Source organism: Musca autumnalis, unplaced genomic scaffold, assembly GCF_047663935.1.
Source record: "Musca autumnalis isolate F117 unplaced genomic scaffold, ASM4766393v1 scaffold_1, whole genome shotgun sequence".
Lineage (NCBI taxonomy): Eukaryota > Metazoa > Arthropoda > Insecta > Diptera > Muscidae > Musca > Musca autumnalis.
The window spans coordinates 333,752,926-333,771,083 of record NW_027411644.1 but is presented as its reverse complement, the minus strand read 5'-3'; the positions used below and the strand labels follow the sequence as shown (position 1 = coordinate 333,771,083).

Genomic DNA, 18,158 nt, shown 5'->3' with positions numbered 1-18,158 from the left:
TCTATAGTAACTTTAAATAAAACTACTAACGCCATCTACCAATTTTCGAAAATTTCGAAGATAAATGCTGAGAGCAAATAAATGTCTATGCATTTATTAGTCTATGTTTTTATTATAAAACAAAATTACAGCTCCCTAAAGTATGCAATAATAATTTGGTACAACTAATTTCGAATTTCAAAATTTCTTTTCCCATTTTGTGCTCCTCCCACATCGTTGAGAATATGGAAAGCGTGGGAATGGGAATGTTCAGAATAGGGCTGAATGGCAAAACAAATGCATGGTATCAGCATTTGTTTTTGAAAATAATAATTTTATCAATTTTTTTGATATAAAATTTTCAAAAATCATTGTTCAACGTACATATTTCTGTCCACTTTTTTATCATTTGAAATTGTTTTGTATTCTTTTGTTTATAAATAAATGTCCATATGTACTGTTAATGGCAATTTCAAAATTGTGCCTTAACATTTACTACTTTTGGTGAATGATTTGTATCTTTGGTGTAAACTAATTTGCCAACAAGTTAGCATTTGTTAATATTTTCGAACAAAATGCGAAAAACGAGATCATAGGTAATTTTATATTCATTCAACAGCATCTTAAATGTCCTCACGTGCTTTTGAAACCACATAGGCAAAAATATTACTCAAGCAGAAAAATACAGTAGCATTGCCGTATTTTGAAATTTTTTGTTCGTTTTGCAATTGACTCTATTCGGGCTTCAAATTTAGGTCACAACACGAGTTGTTATACCGATTTTAACAGCATGCAGATACATACATTCATATTCATCCATCCGACATTCCGGCCGACCGCACGATAATAAATACACACATGTCTGTGTGAGTAAGGGCATGCAAAAACCAGTAGCTCCAACTCAATTGAAGGGAGAAGTTATCATTGCCGATTTGGGCACTGCCTTTCGTCGTATAGGTAAATTCTTTTAGCCATATTATTTGTGCAGATTGTACTTTCTTCTACTCAATTATCACTTACGGTACATATTACAGTAAAAATCCAAATATTTATGAATTCGGTGAAAACGGGGAATTTGCAAGTACTGTTTACATTATTGCGATTCCAATGTATTTAGTAGCATCACTTAATGTATGTATGTATGTTTGTGATCGAAAAATATTTTATGTAAAAACAGTTTTCTTTTCGACACCGTAAGTAGTTTAGAGCGAAAGCTCGCAATATTTCACTTACACTATAATCGATAGAAGCAAAATTACAATTATTGATCGCAAAAATTAAACTCAAGATTTTTTTCCCTTCGCCAACGAAACAAAATTTCGTTTTCGTTTTTCCAATACAGTATTTTAATTGGCTATCAGCCTTATGGGAAATATATACAAATATAGCGAATATATGTTCCCATATGTGTGTAAGTACATTGTACATATGTATGAATTTCGGTGTTGGGGAAGGAAACGTCCTTGTATTCTTTGTTCAGAGTTATCAGCATTGGGTGCTTGTTATTGTATTTTGTCAATTTCCTTGGTAAGATTTTTAGTTGTTAAGATTTGTTTTGTGGACGTGTGTTGCGAGTTGGTGGTGCGTTCTTGTCTTTTTTCAGTTTCTGAAAATATTATGTTGTTCTCGTAGTTTCACTACCGAATAAAATTTATGGAGGAAGATTCATAAATTAATTAATACATACTTGAAAAGTCAAGTCGATCAAAATTGTTTGAGTATTTCTGAGTAGGGTAATCCGGATAATAATAAAATAATCATTTACATTCATTGGTATAGTTAACACGTTCGCGGACGCAAAAAAACCTCGAGACACCAAATGACATACAATTTTTTGTCAAAATCAGTTTTTGAGCATTTATTAATTAATTATTAACATTATTATAATTGTTATACCCTACACCACTATGTGGGGAGGGTATTATAAGTTGGTTTTGGCCAAAATGTTTGTAACGCATCGAAATAATGGTCGTAGACCCATACTTATGTATACCAAAATGAATGTCTCGCCGAGCTGAGTCGATCTGGCAGTGTGTGTCCGTCCGTCCGTATTTCCATATAAACCTTGTAATCACGCTACAGGTCGCAATTTTGATCGGATGTTGATGAGGGTCCCAGTGGGGAAGAAGCCTATTGATTTTGGTGATGGATAATAACGGATAATATTCAGGGCAAAAACATATTTGAAGAAAAAGTCAACATTTTATTTCAATGCGAATATCTCCGCATCTTTAAGGGGTATATCAAAAGCATGCTAATGAAAGTAGAAAATATCACCTTTACAACGATGTATAGTAGGCTGTCGTAAGTGGACAAACAATGAAAATATCGCAATACTCGCTAATACAAACCAACTTTTCATTTTTGCGATTTTAATTATAATGACAAATATCACAGCTTTGGTTGGGGAGCTTCCAAAAGCAAAGCCTGACTATGAAAGTAGAATATCCCACCTTTACAATGGTGCAAAGTAGGTTGGCGTAGGTGGCCAAATAACGGAGATATAGCAATAGACCGTAATACATCCCATCTTTCAATTTTTTTTCGAAATCGCGCTACAGGTCGCAATTTTGATCGGATCATCACGAAATTTTGGGAGTTAATGGGGGTCCCACAGAGGAAGAAGATTTTGATGATGGTCGGATACTATTCAGGGGTCAGAATGGGCAAAAACTTATTTGTATAAAAGGTCAACGTTTTATTTTAAAGCCAATAGCTCTGTTTCTTTAAAAGGTATAGCAAAAGCAAAATCTGGCAAGTGCTACAACAATATAAAGTTGGTTGTCGTAGGTGGTCAAAGAAGAAGCCTATTATGTTTGGTAATAGTCGGATAATATTCAGGAGTCGGAATAAACAAAAAGCTTATGTGGAGAAAATGTTTACCAGTGAAAAGCTTATGCACAGGGGTATCACATGGTCGGCCCCGTCCCGACTAAAGCCTTTGCTCACTTGTTTATTTATTATATTAGGGATATATATACAATTTGTCGTATCAAGTACATTAATCACAAAAACTTGCGATTGTATCTACAAGTAAATGACTAAAGATTGACTTTGCATGTGAATAATATAACATTCACGTGATCCTACATGAAAATGAATGCTATAGCATTCACGTCTGCGAACGTGTTAAGAGGCCAATGACAAGTAAGTGAGTCGATACGACCAGCGTTACATTTCTTTTTTACGAATTACTTCCCAAATTTTTCTTGCTTCTCTTTTTTCGATAACTAATCCAAATAGGAGTAAACACTTAAATCGATACCGAATACTAGCCTGCCAAGTTTAGACATTTCGATCGAAACAAATCAATATATCGATATCAAATGAGATAAATAGGTTCCAGTTTTTGCAGTAAATTTCAATGAAACTAGTTTTGGTAGTGATTAATCTCTATGGTTTCATACATAACGACATAAGTCTAAAACCAAAATGTTTAGGAGACCGAAAAATATATATTTTTTGTAAACATTTATATGTATACATATGATTTATTTCAATTGAAATAAACGCTTTATTAACGCGATTTGGCGAAAATTCTGTATTAGACTTATGTAGAATTGTTCGATATTGAATATTATAATCAATTTCAATAAGAAATAACTTATTTTAAGTGGTTATGACCACTTACAAATTTGATCAGAATTTTTGCTGTTTATTGGACAATGGATCTTTTTTTTGTCTTCATAAAAATAACGCAGAGGGACTTGTGTTTGAGAGTAAATTACATAAAACCAGAAAATCAATATAAAATAGCATGCAAAAGAGCACACTTTGTTTTACGTCGTTTTCACTTGAAAGACGGAATAGTGATATATGGAAAGCTCTCAAAAAGTACAACTACGTGGCGTCAATAACTCGTTATGCATGAAAACCACAATTTTTTTCTATTTTAATTGTGCAAATAGTTAATATAGTATCGAACATACATGCGTATGTCAGAATTCATTGCAATCGATTCATTTAAATTGCTTAAATCGCTCGTTAAAGTACTTGTTTGTTGGCGCTGTGTTTACACAGGTACGAATGTCGTATGAACCACGAGTACATAGGACGAAACCAAACAGTACAAGTAATAGTAAGTTTACATTTACAAAATCCACTCGATTTCAACTGTCAATTCCATTGCATAAACGGCCAATGAAATCCAATGGATTTCAGATGAATTTTCTTTTCGCGTATACGCAAAGGAATTGAAATCGTAAATGTAAACCAAGCATAAGACTGTAAAATACACACACAAATTGTGGTGGCATGCAGTACCGTTTTTGATAACAGTGTAACTTTTATACATGATTTTATTCCCGTTCTTTTTTATTTTTATTTTCATTTGGTTTGAAGAAAAGATGATGATGATGTCTTGTTTCTTCGCCTTCCGCACAAACAAAACGGCTTGACTTGTTTATGTGTGTTAAAAGCAGGTTTTAAAACAAATTCACAAAGGTTCGTTTTGTATGTTCCCGATAAGTATGGCCGTTGGTGAAAATCACTTCTAAACGAGATAGCAAACTTGTGCACTCTATTTGGAAGTTGTGCCGAGAAATCATTCACTTTTGTCTTTCCATTTGACTAAAGCGTATTTGGAAAATATTTCATATGTATTATACAAAGGACTTTCGCGCGCGCACACACACAAACACGTATGAATTGTCAAACTATCATGGAATCGTACACTCAACATATCCAAAAGGCATGCCATATTTACACATACACTTCCAATCACATTCGGCGGATGACAAAATCAATGTACAATATATAGTGGCGGGTAACTTCATTATCTACGAAAACTTTTGGGTTTTGGTTTCAACATATTTTGTCATAATTTAGATGCAAAGCACAATTGATACCTCTCACCATTACCGTAGGGAGCTTGAGGCGGAAAATACCGCGACGCTAGCAACTGAGGTGCGAACCACGTAAATGTTGCTAGTTGACTTGTTGTTGTTCGTTGATGGAGCGTGCTATAAACATGCAATGTATCAGTATTGCCTCTGCATCTCTGCTTCGTGTGTACTGTTCCGCTTCCCAAACTTAGATCATTTATGAGGTCGCAGCAACGCCGACATTGCCGCGGCAGAAGGCAAGGGCCAAGCCAAGTCAAAGGAAACCCACACATGCAGTTGATTGGTGCCGAATGAATCTCAAAAAAAAAAAGCCTAGCATTTATCTAGAATCAACCCCACTGCAGCCTGTCACTTACACCCTTTCGTTGCAATCGTATTTATAACCGAAAAAAAATCGAATGTAGATACACAGCATCTGATAGCATACAGCCCAATGCATTCTGTGCAATCCGCCGGACAGACAACGACGGAGAACGAAAACAAGCCTGTGAGAGAATGCGAGAGAGCTGGAATTCATATTCAGCAAAGTTTATATTTGTTTTCCTTTAATCTCTGCAATGCAATTGCTGTGAAAACGTGTGCCTACTGACACATCGTTTGTTCCTTCATCCTTCCTAACTGCTTGAGGAAACTTTTCTCTTTCAGATAAAATTAATGGTGTTGCTCTATTGCCATTCTCTGTCATTGCTTTTAGAAAGGACACAAGACGAATCGATGATATCAAAAGTAGCACGCTTAATGATATACACATTCACAAAAGAACTCGTTCAGAGTGTTCATTGCATACAAATTTATTGAATGCTTGCTTACATGCTCTATTCTTGTGCTAAACATGTTTAAAGTCTACCATATGAGTGACATTTTGCAAATCTTTTCCTCATAACCTTGCTATTTACGTACATATGCATGTTGCGTATACGTACATATTTCTATATTAAAATAGATGCATTATACGTTGGCGTGGCCAATACCCATCTATATACATACAGTTAGTAAACAAATGTACTGCAAAGGCCAACATTGTAAAAAAAAATGATATTAACCCAGATAAAGCCACTGGTCGTTTAAACGCCACAAAAAATGGTTGCAAAAATTGACGTAAAACTCTGGTTTTTTCAAATATTTTTGAGGGGTTTTTTGCATTTTGTTATAGTATTGTCTGTTATCTGTAATTTCACGCTGATAGCGCTTCATTTGACCTACGCATTTCCACGCAATTGGCCAAAAACCCAAGCTATTCAAAAAAATCGACTTTTTTGTAATTTTCGACTTTTGATGAAAAATTTAAATATGCGATAAAAATTTAATCAAAAATGTTAGAATCATATAAAGTCAGGGATTTGTTAGGAATATAGTAAGAGTATTTTCTCAATCAAAAACCAAGGGATTGGCATGTAATGATACACCAATATTACCCTCCAAAGTTTTTCGAACTTTTAAAAGAAGGCCCGATTGCAGGAAAACTATACGTTTTAGAGAAAAAAGTTATTTTTTAAAAAATGCTTAAAAAATCTCAAAAATATAATTTTCATAAAAAATTTCAAGTTTTCTCGCAAAAAAAATTCTCGGCGCTAAGTGGGTTAATTGTTCGTTTATGGCAACAAATTATTTAAAAACTGTACGGGTTTTTGTGCAAATCTCTTTGTATTGGTCCCCAAAACAATATTCCGTCAAAATATGCAAAGTTTATTTGCGATTTATAAAAATACGTTCAAAAATAAGAATTAACTACTACACCAGTTTCACATGTAATTCGAATAATTTCAGTTGTAATTCGAAACATTTCACTTGTAATTTGAGAATTCCAATTTAATTTCGAATTATTTCATTTGTAGTTTCAGAATTCCATTTGAAGTTTGAATTTTTTTCATTTGTAATTTGAATTTGTATACCCTCCACCATAGTATGGAGGGTATATTAAGTTTGTTTTTCCGTTTGTAACGCATTGAAATACTCATTTGCGACCCTATAAAGTATATATATGTTCTTGATCAGGGTAAAATTCTGAGTCGATCTGTGCACGTCCGTCCGTCCGTCCGTCTGTGGTAATCACTCTAGCATCCACAAAAATGGAGATAGGACGCTGAAATTTTGGGAAAATGCGTCTTTTGTTTGCAGGCAGGTCAAGTTCGATGATGGGGTATATCGGTCCACGTTTTGGTATAGCCCCCATATAACGGTACCCCCCGATTTACGGTATTTTGACGTTTTTAGCTACATTTTCATACCGATTTAGCTATAATTTGACATTTAGGGTTCTTAAGTGTCAATAAACTTATATAACAAAAGTTGTGGACATAGCTCCACGTTTTGGTATAGCCCCCATATAACCGTACCCCCCGATTTACGGTATTTTGACGTTTTTAGCTACATTTTCAGACCGATTTAGCTATAATTTGACATTTAGGGTTCTTAAGTGTCAATAAACTTATATAACAAAACTTGTGGACATAGGTCCACGTTTTGGTATAGCACCCATATAACGGTACCCCCCGATTTACGGTATTTTGACGTTTTTAGCTACATTTTCAGACCGATTTAGCTATAATTTGACATTTAGGGTTTTTAAGTGTCAATAAACTTATATAACAAAAGTTGTGGACATAGGTCCACGTTTTGGTATAGCCCCCATATAACGGTACCCCCCGATTTACGGAATTTTGACGTTTTTAGCTACATTTTCAGACCGATTTAGCTATAATTTGACATTTAGGGTTCTTATGTGTCAATAAACTTATATAACAAAACTTGTGGACATAGGTCCACGTTTTGGTATAGCCCCCATATAACGGTACCCCCGATTTACGGTATTTTGACGTTTTTAGCTACATTATCAGACCGATTTAGCTATAATTTGACATTTAGGGTTCTTATGTGTCAATAAACTTATATAACAGAACTTGTGGACATAGGTCCACGTTTTGGTATAGCCCCCATATAACGGTACCCCCCGATTTACGGTATTTTGACGTTTTTAGCTACATTTTCAGACCGATGTAGCTATAATTTGACATTTGGGTTCTTAAGTGTCAATAAACTTTTATAACAAAAGTTGTGAACATAGGTCCACGTTTTGGTATAGTCCCCCTATAACGGTACCCCCCGATTTACGGTACTTTGACGTTTTTAGCTACATTTTCAGACCGATTTAGCTATAATTTGACATTAGGGTTCTTAAGTGTCAATAAACTTATATAACAAAAGTTGTATTCTTTAATAAGTCCACGTTTTGGTATAGCTCCCATATAACGGTACCTCCCGATTTACGGTATTTTGACGTTTTTAGCTACATTTTCAGACCGATTCAATAAACTTATATAACAAAACTAGTGGACATAGGTCCATGTTTTGGAATAGCCCCCATATAACGTTACCGCCCGATTTCAAATATTTTGACGTTTTAAGTCACATTTCTTGACCGAATTAGCTATAATTTGATATTTAGGGTTCTTAGTGACCATAAAACTTATATTCGAAAAAATTATGAACATAGGTCCATGTTTTTGTATAGCCCCATATAACGGTACCTCCCGATTTTCGGTATTTTGAAAATTTTACCTACAAGTTTTAACCGAATTATCTGTAAATTGAACATTTGATATTTGAAATTCCTAGCGGACACCACACCTCTCTACCAAAAATTGTCAAGAAAGGTCGATGTACACGGTGTGCCTTAACTCGCGGACTCGCGGTTTCCAATCGTGAAAACCTAAACAACCCCTAAAAATGTGAACTTAAATCGCGATTTATTTGAAAATCCCTCCGGCATTTTTTTTTTTTTTTTTTTTTGTTTCTTGATATTTCTCATCTATGAGCATTCTAGTTTCAGAATCTGCTAAAACTTCCCAGGTGTAAGCACCCTCCATTTAAAATTAGTTAAGGCGCACCGTGTGTATTGATAAAGCCCCCATATAACGGTACCTTCCGATTTTCAGCAATTTGATGATTTTAGCTACAATATTAAACCGAACTAGCAGTAATTTGACATTTGAAGTTCTTAGTGGTCACAACACCTTTCCATCAAAAATTGTCAACATAGGTCCATGTTCGGATATAGCTCCCATATAACGGTACCTCCCAATTTTCAGTAATTTTGCAATTTTAGCTACAATTATTAACCGAACAAAATGTAATTTGACATTTGAAGGTTGTAGTGGTCACCACACATCTGCATCAACAATTGTCAAGGTAGCCCCAATATAACGATACTTCCTGATTTTCGATACTTTGAGGATTTCACTTAAAATGTTTAACCAACGTAGGTCCATGTTTTGGTATAGCCCCAAAACAAACCTCCCGATTTTCCGTACCTTAGCTTTATTTTTTGGACGAACTTTCTGTAATTTGAAATTTAAAAGCCAACAAAAATTCTGCAACAAAAATTGTTCATTTAAGTTCATATCTTCGTATAGCCTACATACCTCCGAACTAGCTGTTAATGACTTTTGAAGTTCCCACGTTATGTACCGATTTTCGATTTTCGGATTCTAGCTGCAATTTTTAACCGAATTAGGAGTTATTTGACATTAAAGGCTCCCATCAAAAACTGTCAACATAGGTCCATGTTTTTTATTAAAACCCCAATATAACGGTATCTCCCAATTTCTAGCCCACAAAAAATTGTCAACATACATAGTTAGATATAGGCACCATAAAAAATTCCTCTTGGGGAAGAAAGGCCTTGGTGAGTATATTATGAACCCTGAAGGACAGATCCGCCGTGAGAGATATAATGCTAATTCATGATGGCTTACAGGGTCTCTTGCAAAAACTTCATCACGCCATAACGGGGAAGTTCGACTCACGGCGCATCTGTCCTTCGGGGTTTTTAATATACACACACCAAGGACTTTCATCGGCCCGGCCGAACTTAACGACTTTTTACTTGTTTCATTTGAAATTCCAAATGAAAAACTTCGATTTACAAATAGAAAAATTGAAATTACAAATAGAAAAAATCGAATTACAAATGAAAAAATTCAAAATACAAATAAAATAATTCGAATTTCAAATGGAATTCTCAAATTACAAATGAAATAATTCGAAATTCAGTTGGAATTCTCAAATTACAAGTGAAATGTTTCGAATTTCAAATGAAATAATCAAATTACAACTGAAATTCTTCGAATTATATGTGAAAATAGTGTAGTTGGAGGTGAAAATAAATGTATTGCAAAAATTACCAAATCTACGGTTAAACCAAAATTTAAGGCTCGGCATGTTACACTCAACTGGTACTGGTCCCCCAATTTGTATTAAATCTTGATCTTTCGTTGGAGGACTTTTTCGAGTTTTTTTCTTAAACTGGACCCAACAAATGTGTAAGGGTTTATATCAGGAGTTTGGCCCGAGGTATTTATCAGTTTAGTTTTGTTATATTACATCAGCAACTTACACAAATAAGATTAATATGTCATGACCGGGCCTTTGGAATGGTGGGATTTGAACGTGTTTGAGCTTTTTGGACCCGTCTTACCGACTTTCAGAGTAATGACTATTAAATATTTCCTAATGATGTCAGTGGGGATGTCTTGTCATTATGTCCATGAACCCGAATTTTCATACTTTTTGCTTGATAAAAAATATATTACCCAAAAATTCGGTATTCCAGCTTTTCTAGAAGGTGTATAATTTCCATATTTGATGGATTTTATTAGATTTGGCGCACTTTTTGGGATTTATTATGATAGCAGAGTATAATAGCTATCAATTTAGTAAAAATTAAGTGATTCCAATAATATTGAGAGAGGAAATAGGGCTCCGTTGTAGGTCTTTCAAAATAATACACTGAGGGTCTATTTTTCCCTATAGTGGCCAGAGGTATTTCGATATTTTCAAAGCCAAAATCGGACTGTTTTGCACTGGTCCATTATTCGACAATACATATTGAGTCAAATATTCATTCTTTGCATGCTTGTCTGCGGCCGATTCGTCATTGTTTATTGTCAATATGGTCACATACGTTTTTCACCTGTCTGAAGACACTCCACGAAGGCTGTTATTGTCACTGAACTTTAGCCGCAAAAGTCATAAAAATGCATAATAACTACAAAAATGTTCAAAAATGATTAGTTTTGTAGTACTGCTTTTCCCTATGCAATACATTTATTGTCACCTCAAAGTGGTAAGTAATTCTTATTTTAGTCCGTATTTGTTATAAATTGCAAATAAACTTTGTACATTTCGACGGAATATTGTTTTGAGGACCAACAGTAAGAGTTGTGAACAAAAAAAACCGTACAGCTTTTACATAATTTGTTGCCATAAGCGAACAATTAATATGACATTTTTACAATTTTGGCATTTGCAATACATTTGTTGTCAAACTGTATGTATGCATATAATCCATGTGCATACAGTTCCGCTCAAAAAAACTGATTAATACATTTATTTTAATTAAATATTTACTACTGTTAACACCGTTTTGTTAATAAAAATATGTTGTGAACTTTTAGGCAAAAACTGTTTACATTTCGCTATTTGTGTTGAATGTTGGTCCATATTTACATTAGGCAATTTTCCTTCCGGCAATTGTCAGTTTGATGCAGAGAAAGGTGAGGCATATGGTAACCCTTTGCCTATCAACACCCTCTCTCACCGACAAATTGGCAATTGCCGCAAGGAAAAGTGCCTAATATAAATATGGACTAATACTCGTAGATGGGTTAACAAACAAGTACAAAAATATCAGTCGGGTTTGTCGACGAAGAAATACCCTCAGCAAATGTGAATTGAAAATTTCATCTACAGACTGATCGAATGTATTTAGGGTCTTTTCAGAATTATGTCGCCCTTTTTGGACATTTGAACTTGCTGATAAAAATGTGGATTAGGATTAAAGTTCAAAATTGTTGCGGTGGAAGTGGATCTTATTTTGAGAGTCATATCATTTTCATAGATATAGCGCCCACTAGTCATTTCAGTGGGCAATCGTATAATTTTTGGACCAGTATGCCAGGAAGCATGGACTTGTCCACGGAAAACATAATATCGCTGTAAGCTGGACCACAACGAACGGCAACAGTATGCATTTCCAAAGGATCTTCGAACAGACCCTAAACAGTACTTAGACACAAATGTTGAAAATATTAGGAAATCCAAAGTTTGGACCAAATTAGTTGCCCCGTGCAAGAGATATCGTGCATACCATTTTAGCGACATTTTGGGGGGGAAGTACCGGAAGTTGTTGCCCATCTTCGAACTGAAACTAATGGGTCGATTCTGTATTGCGACGCGAGTCGTATCGCGTTGCCAATTGCAATTTTTCCATTACGTATGGCGAAAGTCGACCGACGACGTCAAATTCTGTCGCCATACAGTTCATTTTCCGGCGACAACAAATTAGCTGTCGCCGTGCATTTTTACAAACGAATAAAAACAACAAAACAACATTATATGTACGTGTGTTCCGTCAATGCATCCGACAACGCCCAGGAAATTAGTTTTTGAATAAAAATTGATTTTATTTTGACGCCTTTCCTCTTCTGTTAAATTGGAAACAATCCAAATTTAACACAGTTTTTCCTCTATTAACTCCAGAACTTCACTTAATACCTTTGACAATGTAGGCGTAGCCATCCCGAGATTAAAGTCATTGCCATGGGATTTTTGAAAGCTACCTTCTGCAAAAAATCTTAAAGCAGCACACACTTTAAGAAGTGGCTGTATAGCTTTAAAGTAATTTTTTAATGCCTCTAGTATATAAATAACAGCGTCTTTTGGAAGCCGAAAATAGGCTTTAAACCTAAACAATTAACAATTATTTTGATGAATGTTGGAAACCAAACATACTCACAATACTGATGGCAATTCTAAAGAGTTCGATTTATCTCTTAATTGTCGTCTGATAGATGCTACGTTAAAAATATTTTCTTCACTATCATCAAAAAATAGTTCCACTGAGATTATCATTTTAGAAAACTATAACTTTTGTGTATATTGTTTTATTTTGTTTTTTTCTGATTTATTCAAATCAAAACAAAAAACGCTCCGCTACATCACCGATAACTTGTTATCGACGATTATTTTCTATCGCTTTACGTGGTACAATTTTCAAATTTTGTCGCAGAGACGATTGACGACGCGACATGACTCGAGTCGCAATACGGAATCGACCCATACGTCAGGACAAAATATGGTGAAGGCCAAATTTGGACCATATCGGTTGACCAGTCCTAGAGTTATCGTGCTCTCCAGCGACTACATACAATGCCATAGAGTTTTTTTACACATTTCGGGCTGTTTTCTCCAGAAACATGGACTTGTATTCTATTAAACGTTGTCCACCTATAAAAAGTTTATTAATATTAATTTTTTTTTGCGGAAATGCTTACTTTTTTAATCATTTTTAAAGACTGCAAAAAAGTCAATTTTGGCTAATGAATGCATAAATGTGTATATATTTTTTTAGTTCTAATTTTATTACTATTTCTCAAACGAGTGCAAAGGACTTTTCTCAAATTTTTTCTTATTATTTTGTGTTAAAAAATGCTGAGATTTTTTTACTAATTTTATTTTTCCTCTACAAACCGACAACAAACAACAATTTTTACATTTTATACAAAAAGACATTAAGAAATCTTTAATTTTGTTGGTTTACGATAGGCAATTTAGCTACGACTAATTTCTCGCAAATTTTTGCTCAATAACTCGATAACGAATGTTGTCATCCCAACTTTGAGTACTCGTTTCGAAACAAATCGATATCGAATCACATAATTAGGCCCCAGGCTATTTAGATTTTCGACGTCAGAAAGCTGTAAACGTCGAAAGCGTATAAAATATAGTAAACGTCATAAACCTCAAAAAATCTATGTTACCACCACATTTGTCACTTTTTTATTTTATTTATTATTTAGTAGTCAGTAGTGGAATTCTGTAACTCGTTTTTGACTTACCGACAAAAATCGTTAAAATTAAAACGCAAAATTATGAATGAAAAGTATCAATAAAAGTTGACAACACTGCTACAATTGATAGGAGTTAGCGACGACATTATTTTGGTTGTTAACTTACCGAAAATTCTCGCTAATTACCGAATTCATACACATTTTAATTTTACCGATTTTTGTCGGTGACTCGAAAAATTAGTTACAGAACTCTACTACAGACAGTTTAAATGGACCAAAATTGGCAAAATTGTTAATGACTATATATTTATTCCTGGAAGATATGTTCCATCCCCGTATGTTATATTTTCAAGAGGAACTCTTCACATATCCATTGATGCCAATTATTCTAATGTAAGTGGTCAGATAACAGAGTTACAGCCTAGTATACACAGGGATCTCACAGTTTTAACTGTGTGTATAATTCAATACTGACATAATTTTGCACCAGGTAAAAGTTTTGGTCAAGGAAGGTCTCTATAATTATCGACAATTTTTTGAGCGATTGTCAAATTTTGCCGGATCTAACGAGGAACAGCCTTTTGGCCATGTGTTCGTGCAATATCAAATGTGTCGGCCACGATTGAATTCATTAAACCAGTTTTTCACGGTACTATAGGTTGACCCTTTATCGACATACAAAGATTTAATTTGATCGATGGACTCTTGCCGTGATTATCCTCGTCGAAAGTTGTGAAAAATGATGGGACGAAAATGTTTACAAGTAAATTGCAACCTTTACAGCAATATTCCAATTGTGCTCAAACTGTGGTAAAAAATAAAATTCATATTAAAATGATGTTCGCCCCAATAGGCAATATGTTCAAACAAATAAAAATCAGCGTGAGTCAGGCTCATGTAGGCAAAGAGTGACATAACTAAAAAATGCATTTTGTGAGTTAGAAATTTCTTTTTTTTACGGCTTATACTTTATCTTGTGTCAAATTTTCATGTTGATATATTTACAACTCAACGACTTACAGCTCATTTACTAGGAGTTTCGCAGTAATCAACAAAAAAGTTTTTGAGTTTATAAAGCATTATGAGTTCATGAAACATTTGTGTTTATGAAGCATATGTTACCCGAAGGGACACAGGAGACTTCTTAATATCAATGAGTACACGCCGATTCATATTAGCTCAATGATATGGAACCTACTTTTTATCGCCGAGTACTCCGGAAAGTTACGATGATTCCAAATTTTTGTCAGTATTGAACTCTAGCGCGATTATGGTTACATTACACACAATTAGAATTGTGGGATCTCTATATATACTACGCTGCAACACTGTTATCTGACCACATATTTTGTTGAATATTATTATATGAGGATGTAGATCCGGATAAATAGTGTGAATTTTTATAGTTATTGCCATTTTAAAAATTTAGTGCATATTAAACTGTCTCAATTCACACTCAGGGAGAGAATTTAGGTGAGAGGATTTTCTTGTCTATACATTCCTTAGTGTATGGTCAAAAATCAAATGAATAATCTTAAATCAATAACATTTTCACTTTGATTCAAGAGGAATTCAATGTTAATTCAAAGAGAAATCCATTTAAATTCAAAATTGTTTTTTTCTCTGGGTGTACCTCCCGATTTTCGGTATTTTGAAGGTGTTAGCTTCATTATTTCACCGAAATGGGTGAAATGTGGTACTTAGTCTTAGGGGTATAACATTTTCCCCAGAATTTTGTCTGTGCAGGTCCACGCGTCCGGTATTTTGAAGGCTGTGGCCTCAATATTCCACCGAAATGGCTGAAATTTGGTATTTGGTATTCACTTGGGGTATAAAAATTTCTCCCATAAATTTGTCTGTATAGGTCCACTCCTTCCCACATAATAACACAGGGTAATACTACCTTCTACCGTGGTGCAATGGTATGCACACCCGCCTTGAAGGTCGTGGGTTCGATTCTCCGGCCAGTCAAGTCAACATCAAACACTTTTCAACGGTGGCAAAATGCCCCTCAGTAATGTTGGCGACATTTTCTGAGTATTTCAGCCTTGTACAACTTCTCTACAAGTGGTGTCTAAGACACGCCGTTCGGACTCGGCGATAAATAGTAGGTCCCATATCATTGAGCTAATATGAATCGGGGTGCACTCATTGATATGAGAGAAGTCTCCCCTGTCCCGCTTGGGATGTTTGTGGAATAATTATAAATTATTATAATACTACCTTCTAAAATAATGCAATATGATTTTTTTTTAGAATTTATTTCAAAAGGTTTCAGTTAAATCGTTACAGTCAGTTTGATTTTTTGGGCATGTGGGTCACACCGTTTTGGCGCTGAACGGCTCATATAGCCCCCGTAGAACGGTACCTCCCGATTTGCAGTTTTTTAAGGTTTTAACTTCTTTATCTCACCGAAATGGCTGATATTTGGTGCTTAGTCTTCGTTGCAGTATAAAACTTTCCCCCAGAATTTTATCTGTATAGGTCCAGGCCCCCATAGAACGGTTCCTCAGGATTTTCGGTATTTTGAAGGTTAGCCACATTGTTTTACCGAACTTGCTGAAATTTGGTATTTGGTCTTCTTCATAACCGAAAGGAAACTATTCCATTTTACTTCAGTACAACTCGTGGTAGAGGATATAACAAGTTCGGCCCGGCCGAACTTAACGACGTTCTTACATTTTAAATCTTGAAAGTAGGGTCAATGAAGAATCAAATTGCAAAAATAAATATATTCCAAAACACATAGTGTCCCTAAAAATAGTTTAAATGTGATATAGGCATCTGAGTTGCAAATGAACAGCACTGTATAACGTTCTGTAAGTTCATTTAAAAAGTGGACCTTTGCCATAATTTTTTTATCAAAAGGTTTTTACCAGCTATGAATTTATAACTTTAAATTGAAATATGCGCATCAAAAAAGTTAACCGTTATATATGTATGTATGAACTATTACAAAGCGTTGACATTTGTTTACATTTACAAATTTAACATAAATATCATATGCAGTGAGGAAAGTCGATGGGTGGTCAGTATCGTAGATTACTCACCCTTAAACATTTACCGTTCTCATGCCAAAATGGGTCGCACAACCTTTAAACAAATATTTCGTTATGTTCATGGGGAAGGACTTTCCTAAATACGTAGAATAAATAGAATGAATATTGTTACAACATTATCACCGTTTATAGAAAAAGTGAGACCTTTCATTTTCCTCCTGGGGTGTTAGTTAATGCCAAGGCTCGGAAAGAATTTTATTTTAGTTGTTAAGACTACTTACTTGCCATCATCGTAGTAACAAGTAAAGTTATCCCCACGGATCAATTAAAAGAAAACATTTCAACTAAAGCACTTGAAATCCTCAAACATTTATTTCTCCAAATAAGCAAGCTACCAGCGGCAGAATGAAAAAAGGATGTTCACTAAATCGAGGTGTAGTCTAAGAAGATATCGGCAAAAGATTTTGAATTTTGATTTTACAACTTAAAAAATATTCAATGCAACTAAAGAGGACTTAAGTGAGCTGTTAATAATTGAATTCTAAAAAAAAATATCAACATAAAATTTGGACACAATACCAAATAGAATGTTAAAAAATAGATACGTATTGTTGTTAATTAACGACACTCTTTGGGTAAATGAGCGATGTTTGTCCAAACAAACTATAGATCCCAAGTTTTCAGTATTGGCTACGATAGAATGTGAAACCATATAACTAAAATTATCTTTTTTGGTAGGGGTTTAGTAAAGTGTAATGTGGCAGTAATATCTAATTTTGGGTAATATCTAATTTTGACAAAATCCCTCTTCGAAAAAAAATGACTGAAAGTTTAGACCCAATTTTCGGAAACGATATCGATTGCTATTTTTAGTGGTATTGGTCGGGTGTTTGCTGTGCACTGTCACTTCTCACTGAAGAGGCAACAAATTCCAGTGAGAATACTCTTATTTTAGTTCGATCTAAAAAAAGGTTTCTCTTCACATATTGATTTTTTCACATTTCCTTCTCTGTCAATGCAATGTTCAGTCAAAACTTATTGTATCAAATGCAAACAAATAACATTTTGTCACCAAAATTTATGTGCATAACACTTACAATTTTTAAACGGCTGTTAAAGTTTGCTATGTTTTTGTTATTTTCGATGATAGATTTAGTAAATTCGCCTTGGAGAGCTCTGCGATACCTAAGCAAACCAAACTGTGGATTTTTATAGAAATTCGTCGATAAATCGGAAAAGGTTTGAACGTTTTACAGATGTGTTATATTGTCGTATCGTCAATTATAACTTCAAATGTTTAGCAAATATTGTATATAATTCTCATATAGGTTTTCTAGTATAGAGTATACCGGAAAATTTCGGAGTCGATCGGATCAAAATTGGATGAAATATGAGTACTGGGAGGAAATGAATGCTTCAAAATAATGAAAGTGGTTTGAGAGCAGGTCTTAAAGTGCACTTATCCGAAATTTTGTCTGGGAGGTACC

General features: G+C 34.5%; 1 protein-coding gene across 19 annotated transcripts in view; it reads right to left on the bottom strand.

The window, feature by feature from the left end:
* Window positions 1–18,158, bottom strand: part of CASK (peripheral plasma membrane protein CASK) — a 194,445-nt gene that overhangs the window by 124,466 nt on the left and 51,821 nt on the right. For 3 of the 19 annotated variants that reach the window (XM_073963073.1, XM_073963077.1, XM_073963080.1), the window contains exon 1: window positions 4,691–4,916. The exons of 10 other annotated variants lie outside the window; for them this stretch is intronic. The gene's annotated coding sequence lies outside the window, so the exon portion shown is untranslated. Of the gene's footprint in view, window positions 1–4,690; window positions 4,919–18,158 lie in introns of those variants that run through there. 6 more of the 19 variants (XM_073963078.1, XM_073963075.1, XM_073963076.1 and 3 more) reach the window with 4 other exon arrangements.